The following is a 12,994-nucleotide window of genomic DNA, read 5'->3' as shown; positions in this document are numbered from 1 at the left end:
GGAAGAACTGCCCGACGGCCTGGAGAGGCCAATTTACTAGCGGCTACAAGGGCAGCCACCCGACGATGATCCTAGAAGCCGTCGCTGACCACCGCCTCTGGATCTGGCATGCCTACTTTGGTATAGCTGGGTCGAACAACGACATCAACGTCCTCAACTCGTCCACCCTATTCGCCGATCAGTGCAGGGGTCGCGGTCCGGCCATTCAGTTCACTGCCAATGGCCGCACACATCATATGGGGTACTACTTGGCCGATGGCATATACCTTATGTGGCCTGTTTTTTTGAAGACGATCAGATGCCCAATTGGTGAGAGGAGAGTCTTGTTTGCGGCAAAGCAGGAGTCCGCGCGGAAGGATGTGGAGCGGGCTTTTGGGGTGCTCCAATCGCGGTGGGCAATCGTGAAAGGTATGACGCGTTTCTGGTACAAGGACGTCATCGCCGATGTCATGTATGCGTGCATCATCATGCATAACATGATAGTCGAACAAGAACGTGGTCATGTCACCAATTGGGTGGATGATGAAGTCGGATCTAGCTCCAGCACGGCGACCTCGCCGATCACTCGAGGATTACCGACTGGCTTCAGTGCGGTTTTACAGCGACAGGCCTCAATGCGCAACAAACAAGACCATACTCAGCTCATGACCGACATGATTGAAGAAGTTTGGACCCGCAACCGCCGCCATTGAGAAATTGTAGTTTTTTTTATTTCGTATTGTAATGTTTGAATTTTAATGAAATGAAGTTAGTTTTCCAAATTTTGAAGTATTTAAATATTCAAATAATAGAAAAATGCTTAGGCCGTCGCTTAGGGCGGGTATAGTCCGCCCCACTGCAAGTGGAATAGGAGGAGGATAAAAATGCTGACGTGGCAGTGCATAGGGCGTCGCTTAGGGCGTCCAATTATGGATGCCCTAAATCACTTTTCTTTACATTTCTTAAAATGTTTTATTAAAATGTTTGAGATCTTAAAACTCATTGTGTACTAACTTATAATAGGACTATCGTAATAGAAACATGGACGAAAAAATGTTTGAGATCTTTTTTGTAGTTTATTAATATATTTTTTTGTTCATTAACTATATTAACATGAGAATATATAAATGTGTATCAGTTTTATAATTTTTGTTTCCTAAATATTTCTACTTTGTTTTATTTCTTCTTTCATGTTTATTCATTTTTCTTATCATTTTTTTTTGTTATTAAATTTTTCTTGTAATCTTAGTTTTCCGAAATTAGTGTTATTAGCGTGGTTATTATTCAAGAATAATAGTTAGTCTTTTAATTTAATTTAATTATTAAATTCGAAATAAAATTCGTGATATTATTTGGTCTAACCATGCAAATGCCCAAATAGTTGCATTTTAAATATTAATATAATCCAAACAATTCAAAAGACCAAAAATATTGGCCAAAGTTCACTCTATTAATTCCTCATCCACCGAGAAGAACACTATATAATCCACCGCCTCTTTTCTTCCCGACTGTCGAGTAAAAACACTGCAAAAACCAGGCTCCTCCCGTCTTTCTTCCGGTCTCTGCTGCCAGAGTATCAATTCATTCGTCGAAAATGCACAAAAAATATGTATAAAAAAATATTGACATCTAATATAATAAGACTTTAAAAAAGTTGAATTTTTTCCAATAAGTTTGAAATTGACAAATAATATCATGAACTTATCTTGTGTTCGTTATTTTCAACCAATGAAAAAATTCCAACTATATTTATAGATTAAAGGCCAAATTTGGAGGGTGTGCTTCAAGAAAAACTATTTTCAAATATTGAAAATCTTGAAAGTCTCGAAGTTGTTGTCGAGAAATTAAAAAAAAAATCCGTATCATGATATTATTTACCGGAATTTTTCATTGGTGAAAAATATCAAATTCGAAGTAAAATTCGTGATATTATTTGCCAATTTCAAATTTTTTGGAAAAAACTCAACTTTTTAAAAGTTCCATGATATTAGGTGTCTTATACCCTTCTTATATTTGTATCTGATCGAGACTAAGTTTATCCCTTATTTTTTTTTTTTTTTTCGTATTGTTTAATGTTATTAAAAGCTCATTTTAATATCTTTTTATTGATTGTATGCCTACTGTTAAAGCTAGTTGTCATTAAAGATCACATAGATGTTCAAATAAAGAAAGAATTCAACCATGTACCAAGCCGTTTAAGACCAAAGTTAATTATTTAGGTATTAATGTTGACGGGAAGTGATGAATTGTTAATTAATTAGTAATTTTAAATTAAGACTAAATTTTAGTCATTAAATTAGGAGATCTAGTGGTTGAAATAATGCCACATAAATTATATTTTTAATTAAGAAAATTATTAAATAAAATTAAAGGATATTAATGTCAATTCTCTTTTATTAAAATCATTTTAAAACTTTAAATTTACGTAACTTTCTCGATTTAAATTATTTTTTTACAAAATATATATCAAATTAAAGATAATTTTATAAGGATTTCAACGAGATATCAATTGCATATGTTCCGACGATGTTTGGATGATGAAATTTGATATTTTTTATTTTAATTTTCGTAAATGTTGATAACTAGATTTTTATCAACAAATACCTCAAAAAATTTCAATATAATGCATATAAAATCTCAATAAAACCATGTAAAAATCTCAATAAATATGTGTTGACCCTAATGTTGATATGTTTATATTTAGTTTTTTTTGACAATATATTTATTTAATTAAATTTTCTAATCTTATTATTTTATTGTGTTTCCTGGTATTTACGATCTTGTTTGATTTCTTTCATTCACAATTTGACTGATTATCCATCTACGTATTTATTTGACAGTTTGGGTACATACGTACCATAATTTCAGCTTTATATATGGACTTTTTTTACAGTAATTTTTTTTAGAGTGAACTATACGATTAATCTCTGATCTTGTCATAAAATACACCAATGATTTTAAAAAAATTATAGCATCCCTAAAAATTATATTTTTGGTATCTGGCGGACTTTTATACCCTTATGCATTTGGAAAATGACCAAAATGGCATGGAGGGCATTAAAAAACTTTCAGAAGAGTGATTTTTCAGTTTTGCAGGCTGTGCAGTGGAGGCGATGTGATGAGAGTGAGTAGATTTATTTTGTTTTTGTGTATTACTATTTTATTTTTTGCACTTGCACTTGATGATGTTGGATGGGTAGGAAAATATTTTGAATTAAAATTGTTAATTGTTAATAGAAATTGAGCTTTATTCTTAATATATGAAGCCTTTGGTATTAAGATTTGGAATTAATGTATGAAATATTGTGAAAAGATAATTAATTAAAATGATTTTAGATGATGTAATTAATTTGAAACGCAACTCCTAACCTGTTTAAATTTAATACATTTCTCTTGTATACCCCATAAAAATGCCGATTAGTTTTATTTTTTATAATTATTTTTCAATTTGATGAAACTATATTTTAATTATAGGGTGAGGTTTGAAATTATTAGCCATAAGAATAGGGTGTTATTGTATGATTAAATGGTTGAAGTAGCTACAAATATATGTTCTAGGGTGTGAATGGACATAAATTGTTTTAAAATATTGTTTGAAAATCAAAATTTGGATTTGAAAATTGTGCTGGCCGAATTATGTGAATTGGATTTGAAAATCAAAATTTGGATTTAAATATTGTTTCACCAACATTTTTCGTACTTTAATTGGAGCCACCGACACCCGTTTCTTTCTTCACCAGAAAGATTATCGGAAACACTAGACATTTCCCAAATTTTTGCACAATACGTTTTTGATATACAGTAGAGAGTGAAGATACAAAGAGAAAAAAGAGAGAGATGAATGATTATTTAAAGGGAAGGAGAGAGATATAGGAAAGAAAGTGGTAAGTCATGGTTGTATAGTTCAAAAGTCTAAAATATCCTTAAACATTGAATATATACACTAGTGGTGTTTAGGGGGTTATTTTTTCTTTAGGGACCAAAAATACTATAAAATTTTTTTAGAGACCATTGGTGTATTTTATGACAAGATCATGGATTAATTGTGTACTTCACTCTTTTTTTTTAATATGAGTTTCATAGTCTTCTGTAGTGTTGTTGCTCATGCCATTGCTAGATGCAGAAGCAATTTAACAATCAAAAATTGTGACTGGCGAAGGAGTGTGATACTATTACATTATATCGCACAAGGTATCTCTCTAACTTTTAAGTTATATTTTTAAACATCTTTATCAGTATGTTTATGCGTATCAATGTCTTTCTTTACATAAATTGACTGACCTGTATTAAATGACAGATAAATAAAAATTAATTAATTAACTTGCTGCAGTATATTAAGTTATGTAGATATTGTAAAAATTGAGATATTCATGTAGAAAATGTCTTGAATATTTGAATTTAAATATTTATCATATATAACAAATATGAGTATGAATTTAAACCGTGGTACAAACATTGAGGCTGAATTATTTTCTGTCATGTTTTCACCGTAAATTTTTCTTGCTAAAGATTTCTTCAACTACTCACCCCTCTTTCCCTTCCATTGCTATGCGTAGTTATTGTTATCCTCATCTTTTTTCCTCCCATTTGCTATGTGCAGTTTTATTATCACAGATTCCTGCAAAAAGCTTAGAAGATCTTGTATCTCAGCAATCTCTTAATGTTTTTGGATCATATATGTAAATAATAAATAAATACAATAACAAAAGAAAATAACAAAATAATAAATAATAAATAATACTAACTAAGATAAAACTGAAGCAAAGGTACTAAAGAATGAGAATACTAAAGAATGAGAAAATAAGTAGATTAGATAGGAATCACAAAAATCTAAAATTAGATAATAATTTTTGAAGGGGGTCGTGTCGTTTCTTCTCTTCATTCATATTTGATAGGCCTCTAATCCCTGAAAATTATAAAATGTTCAGTTTAATTGCAATAAACAGTGAAATGGTTTAGAGAGAGAGAGAGTGTCGACGAAAATGAATATGAATATTCCCTCCGTCTGCCATTAGGAGTTTCATTCATGGGCGGGTTTTAAGAAATGTTAAGAAAAGTGGGTGGAAAAAAGTTAGTGGATTCCACTTGTATAAATTAGTTTTAAATTAAATGTGAGTGAAAAATGAGTTAATGGAAGGTGAGACCCCATTACCATTTATGGTAAAAGTGAACCGAGACTCTTATTCGCGGACGGACTAAAACGGAAAAACGGGACTCTTATTCGCGGACGGAGGGAGTAATTATCACTGGACTGGTATTTATAGAATAAACTAGTGTTATCACCCGTGCTATGCACGAGACATAAGAATTTTCAGATAATAAAGATAAATTCTAAGGTAATAAATTTTAAAAATAAAATACAGAGAGAGAAGGAAGATAATATAATGATGGTTATAGTTAAGAATATGTGTTAGTGGAAAAGATGTTCCATCATATAAGGAAGAAATATTTATCATCAATAGATAGAGAATAATTTTGAAGAACGAATAAAAATGGAAAAATATGACAATTTTTCACCGGCAAAGATAATAATACAATGCTTAAATATTTTATACATAAAAATAAATTACTCATATATATCACAAAATGTTTTTGTGAATTACTCCCTATGTCCCATTTTAGGAGTCCCGGTTTACTACTTTTGGGTGTCCCACTTTAGGAGTCCCGGTTGGAATATTCCATAATTGGTAATAGGCCCCACATTTTACTCACCTTTTTCCACTCACATTTTATTATAAAACTAATATATAAAAGTATGATCCACATTCCACTATTTTTTTTCACCAACTTTCCTTTTTCTTTCTTAAAACTCGTGCTGAACTCAGCCGGAACTTCTACAGTGGGACGGAGGGAGTATATAATTTAGATGAAAATTGCGATGAAGAAGTAACCTTTACTAAGATTTAGAATTGGTTAGAAAATTAAGTTGTGAATTTAGAATTTTAGTTATGTTTCATATATAAATCACATTTAAAAATTAACATAACACTTTAATAGAAATTAGTTTAGACATATTAATTTGGGCTCAATTTTTGATGCACAACTCTACAACCCTACTCATTAAATGGTTGCTTCGAGAAATGGTACTTATTAAATATAAAAACTTAATAAAAGTAGTAAATAATTTAACTGATTAATCTTAATCTCCGACCCACAAAATTTTGCATAGAAGTGGTGAAAAACATCTTTAATTCTTTGTAAATCCCAATTCACAAAATATTAGTATTTTATTTACATTTGCAGTTCAATGTATATATAGCTTAATGTACTCTAACCCGGAGTGCATTTGATTGTATTTCATTTCAATCCTATTTTTTTTTCTTTTGCAAATCTTACTTTCTTCTCTGTTTAGTCTAGTTTTAGCACCCGCTACGCACGGCCCACTAATTTTATAATAATGGTTGCAAACTATAAATAATTAAAAGGAATTATTGATCCTTTTATTTTTCTTAAAAAAATTCTTATATGAAACACAATTAAACACAGTCGTAATTTGTGAAAAAAACATACACTACACACATATCTAAGATTTTCAATAAATAAATAGTTTATAAATTTTTAAGACCCACATGAGCAAGAGATTAACTAACTTTTATTAATAGTATGCACATGACACAGTAAAAAATAATTAAGATGCTGAAACTTGAACGGCAATTTTAATTAGAAGGTATAAAGGATCTAGTAATCAAAACATTTTAACTAACATTAAGATAATTATGATAATATACTACTGCATAAAATTAAATTTGTAATTTATAATTAAGATAATTTTAAAATCAAAATTTGACCAATGTATAAAAATAAGATAATTTTTTTTTATAAAAATATAAAAAAAATAAACAAACTGATTTATTAAATAGGTTCTTAATTAAATTAAGAAAGTTGGTCGGATAATAGTAGGGATGTCAATGTAGCCCGCAATCCGTGGGCTGGCCCGAATAGCCCACCAAATTTATAGGGTTAGGGCTGAAAATTTCTAGCCCGATAAAATTACAGTCCGATTAGCCCGCACCCGATTAACCCACAACCCGTTAGGGCTAGACCGAAAACCCGATGGGCTGGCCCGGAAACCCGATAAAATTTCTATCGTTCTATTTGGTTGACTCTAATTCGACACTTTATTAGTTATTTTATAATATAGATTACTAAAAAAATAACTTTCAATTTTATATATTAAATATATAAATTATATATTAAATTTTTTATTAACATAATAATAGATAAATAAATTAGAAACTTCAAATTCACTAAAAATATATATTTAAATTTCAAAATATGCTTTAAAATTTCTTGATGTTTATATTTTATTTTGCATAAATCTCAAATATTAGTATTTGATCATGTTTATATTTGAGTTTAAGCATATATCTCAAATTTATCATAACTAAATATTTTACATTTTATAAATATAACTAATTTTCACCATTATTTATTGGATTGATTGCATGTTAATTTTATCGGTAGAAACCCGATTAACCCGTTGGCCCGTAACCCAAGCTTTTAGGGTTAGAGTCGAACTTTTATAACCCAAAAAAATCACAACCCGATTAGTCCGCACCCGATTGACCCGCAACCCGAATAGGGTTGGCCTGAAACCCGGTGGGCTGACCCGATTGACATGATTCCTTAATAAATCATTCGCATCAGATAATAGGATTAGGAGATAATTAGATTAGAATGGTTCCTCAAAAATTATTGCTGATTTCATGTGCCTCACTATTGATCTACCTGGACTAATAAACTGGAAGAAAAAAAAGATAACCATGAAAAACATAACAAACAAAACTTGGAAAAGCAAACTTAGAGAACAACATAAATCAAATCTGAACATAGAGATACACACACTTCATTATTGAGACACAACAGAGACTTTTAATAATTTATGATAGTAATTTCCTATTCATATTGGTTAATTGTTTACAACGTTGCTTAACAGTTCGATTAAAATTATTAATTGTTCCTCCTAAATAAGCTGTACTCGTTTTAAACACATCTCATTAAGCTCATTCATAAATTAAAAACCTAGATCCATTAAGAGCCCTTTCAAAACTAAGACAAATCTATACATAATCTACTACTTACAGATAATATTGCAAGGTACTATATTACTGTGTGATTATTAATATGTAATCATAGAACAAAACAAATAACTGGAAAAAAATGGCATTAACAGAAATCTAAACAGATATTTTAATGTGAATCTTATAGATTGAAGACTCATGAACTTGCCCCGGACTTGTTCTTGTAAATAAACCCAACGAATAAACAAGATAAACTAAGAAATTGAACAAAAAAAATGGATAAAAGAATAGAGGATGTATTAATGTTATGATTTAGGTGAAGAACAAGAAAGAAATTTCAAAGACCTTTCACATACAAACAAACACCTAATAGCTCCACAAACTAGCAACACAAGAACTAGCAAGCATACCTTTACAATCAATCTTAGCCCGGCAAAAGATCGAATGCAATCCGAAGGAATTTAATAAGTCTTCAAAAGATGAAGAAGGTGAGCTCTCAAATATGGAGAAATTGTCTCTTACAAATATTCAAAAGCTCCTGACAAAAACCTAGAATGGGTATTTATACTAGAGGTTAAAAGTGCAAAACAAAAGAGGAAAAAGGAGAAAAAATTGCAAGTCGCACAAAAACGCCCGGGTCGGGCGTTTTTCTTCTCCAGGCCGGGCAAATTTTCTGTGGTCGGGCGTTTTACTTGTTGGACTACGTGGCTTTTGTAAAACGACCATAACTTCCTCATCCGGGCTCCGATTGAGGCGTGTAAGGTACTCACGTAAAGCTATTTTGACGATGACAACAATGAGGGTCTTAGAAGAGAATTTGGACACCATCTTGATAGGCAAATTCTGGTTTGAGTCAGACCTCCGAATCCGGCTTGGCTCCTTGCCATATCTCCACCTTCTTTTCGGACCCCAATTAACACATGGCCCTCGATGTCGTTGCATCCTATGATTGTGAATATCCGGATTCACATCATCCTCTTATTCTTTGTGAAAGGATTTGTCCTCAAATCCTGTTCTTCGATTCTTCTCTAGGATACCCAGATTCACATCATATTTACTTCAATTTTAAGAATGTGACAAATCTGAACATGAGATACAGAGCAATACTACAACGACAGAAGAGGAACTTCAGATTATTTCCTTAGAGACTTCAAGAAATAATTGGAATGATACCTGCAAAAAAAAAACTTGTTGATAGATATATGAATCTATATCACATAGATTAAAGCAAAAAAGAGAAAAACATAAGCAGTGGCGGAACCAGAAAATTAAATAAGCCGGGGTCGATATTTTTTAAATAATATTAAATATTTAATTTTACACGTAATGTGTCTACAATTTTTATTATACACGAGATGATAACTATATTTCGACGAATCGCCATATCTTGAAATCACTGAAGAATATTCTCATTCAACCTTTGTTTTTGAATCATTCGTTAGATTTTTTGAGTAAATATCGATGCAGAGCTGTAACTAAAAACAAGGTTCCATAAGGCCATCTCCAACCATTCACCTATGATTTTCCACATGTTCACCTATGTTTGTAGACGCGCGAGGCGGAGAGCTCGGCTGAAGGAGAGTCGTTGTTGTTCTCCATTTCGCGATGCTCTTGTACAGAAATTTAGAGAGAGAGAAAACTCGTTAAAACAAGCGGTATAAATGAAAATGACGTTCAAATAGTGTATATATAGTGTTTCGGAAATTTAAAATAATAAAATAAAAAAAACAAAAAAAAAAACCACTGGCCGATCGCCACCTACAATGGTGGCGAGCCAATTGGCGAGCGCTTCGGTTAGCGCTCGAGAATCAGCGAGCGCTTGCCGAATCTTTTGCCGATTCCTCGCTCGCCGCTCACAATGGTTCGGCAAGCGGACCGGCCAGCGCTGGGAATCGGCTAGCCGGTCGCTCGCTGAACCATTGGAGATGCTCTAAAAGGAGAGGCGCCTCTCTCGGTGTGAGGAAAGAGAAATTATCAGAAGGGAGAAGAAAAGCCAATCGGAGGAGTTATATTACTCCACACGCTGATTTTAGACAACGCATGACAGTCTCTGCAACCTACTTTGGTGAAGCAAGAAGTAGAGAGGGTTTAGCCGTGTAGGATATCCCATTTTCTTCTAATCAAATAGTAATTAAACCTACACGAAAAATACATAGCTCAATTAGTATTTGCCATTTCTTCTAATCAAATACTCCCTCCGTTCCGGAAAGATTGTCCCAGTTTATTTTCTGCACTCGTTTTGCAAAAATAATAATAAATAGGTAAAGTTGAAAGAGAGTAAAATAAAAGAAAGAATAATGTAGTCATTATTCTCTCTTTTACTTTAATTTCTCTCTACTTTAACTATTTATTATTATTTTTGCAAAACGAATGTGAAAAAGTAAATGGTACAATCTTTCTGGGACGGAGGGAGTAAACCTTTTCTGCAAATCTAAATGAGTAGACTTTCAAGTTTCATTTTTAATTAGTACAGTTTCAGAACTGTTCTCTCATTACTTGGAGCCTATAAATTATTGTAATTAGCTCAATTCGAAAATCTGCAGATTGGAGATCAGTGACTAATATTTATTTGAAAATTTTAATGGCAGATATTTCTTTTTGTTTGGATTTTGTATGCAGATTTAAATATGACTTGTAAGAAACTTCTGTATTTCACCACTTATGCTAATGAAATTCAATCTCAGGTTTAGGTTCTTTGAAAGAGGCAAAGGGCATTGGAAAAAATTCAAGAATTCAAGAATTCGCAAATTGTAATTTGTTGTTTCTTGTAAATGCTGTATAATTCCGTTGTGATGTCTATTGTGTAAAAGGAGTAGTTCAGAAATTAGGGTAAAAATATAGGCCTCCAACTGAAAAATAGGTCTGAAAAATATGCCTGCAACTAAAGTGGACATGATTCCATCGTAGGGATGTATTCAAATCTTTTTCATATCTTTTGTCCTTTTTCCTTCTTAATCCTAGCCCCACGATTTTGTCATCTGACGGTTAGATTAATGCCACGTGTCATTTAATAATGCATATTTTCATTCTAATAATGCACAGCGGCTAATAATGCAACATTATAGACTAATAATGCACATTTTCATTCTAATAATGCACAACGGCTAATAATGCAACATTATAGACTAATAATGCATTGATCACAACTATCCAATTCAAGCATCCAAGGGCTGAGATTAAGAAGGAAATAGGACACTTAGGATGCAAAGGAGCCTAACGCACCCCTCCTCCATCCAGATATATATATATATATATATATATATATATATATAGAGTAGTGATATAGGGCAAGCATCCCTTAAATATATAACTAGAGAATAAATCTCAACCACAAGATCAAGAAAATTAAGGCTGATATTCAACATATAATTTTCGAAATTGTCCCAAATTTTACTTCATTATAAGAATGAATTGGTTCACTATAATAAGGCGGGGGTAAAATAGTCATTTACAAAAGTTAGGGTTAAAATCAATCACTCATTTTGAAAAATGAATTGTTACGCCATAACTGTAACGCCCCGCTTTTTCGAACCCTAATTTTTGTGACGTGGAAATTTTGCATTAAATGCTTTTAATGCTATGATATGTGGAATTAATTGATGCGTGAATTAATTGCAATATTCTATGTGACCTAATTGCGATTTTGAGTTGAGATTGAGTTGAATGGTCAACTTGTTGAATATGTGACGTGGCTATTGAATAGTCAACATTGTGGAAAATATGACGTGGCCGTGGAATGGTCAAAGTCGTTTGAAAATGTGAAGTGGAGATGATTTTTGAAAAATGTGGATATTTTGATGTGGGAGGAAATAATATTTGTGGTGAATTATTATCCTAAGGGATGAGTGAGAATTTAATAGGAGCATTTTATTTAAGTATGTGGAATTTTCGACCCTCCTATTTATTGGAATGAAATCCTATTTTTCTTGGATTTAATTATTGCTTGGGATAATTATCCAAATTAAATCCAAAGTCCGATTATTCCTTTTATTTGATGAAAATTTCGAAATCTATGTTATTCCTAGAGGGATTTTCGAAATTCCCTTATTATGGGAGAAGGGATTATTTTATTATATTATTTGATCCCTTATTGATTCTCTTCCATAATTTAAATTCAAATATCCTAGCATATCTTGCCAAATCTAAGAAGATCTTACCATATCCTAATTTAATTAGGATTTTTAATTAAATCCCTTTGAAAGGCTCAAATCACACGCCACTTTCCTATTAAATTGGGGAGACTTTTTATTATTATTCTTGCTCCGTGATATTTTATTCTACTCCGTGAAATATTCAAATTTAAATCAAAAGCTATTAAAATAGCTTGAAATTCGAAAACCCCCTATTTCTCAACTATAATAACGCCACTTCCCCAACAAATCTCTCCCAAATCTTTATTATTTAATTATTGGAGTATATCTTGCACTCTATAAATAAGAGGAGAGAAATCAAAACCCTAGCACTACAGAAACCGTCCCCCACTCTCCCAACTTTCGGTCTCTCTCTTTCTCCCACTCTCTCAAATTTTTCTTATACTTTCTCCATTAATTCTTCATCTTTTGGAGAAGAATTGAAGCTGCAATTCAAGAATTCATTGAAGAATCAAGATTCTACTTGTTTCTACCGTTTGTTTTTGCAAGAAAAGGTACTTCTATTATTAATCTTCTCTTCTTCTACCGATTAATCGGTGTTTCTGAGTCCACATGCATTTAGAACGAGTGAAGGGGAAATTAATCGGTGAATTTGGATGCATGGATGTGAGTGTGTGTGTGTGGCCGAGAGTGTGTGGGATCGGGAGCCGTCCTTGCTAGTCGGCCGGTCTCGTGGGTGAAAAGTGTGGCCACACTTTCGTCGCACTATGAAATGATGATTGATGAGAAAATGGGAGGTATTATTTGACTGGCCAGTCCATGATGTATTTTGTGACTCGATGCTTATCTTTAAATAAATGCAAAACTCGAGTTCACTATGGTAAGGGTGGCATAACTATAAAA

This window comes from Salvia hispanica, chromosome 3, assembly GCF_029641045.1.
Source record: "Salvia hispanica isolate PSC_SH4W2 chromosome 3, Shi_PSC_v1, whole genome shotgun sequence".
NCBI classification, from domain to species: Eukaryota; Viridiplantae; Streptophyta; class Magnoliopsida; order Lamiales; family Lamiaceae; genus Salvia; species Salvia hispanica.
This window is presented reverse-complemented; position numbering follows the sequence as displayed.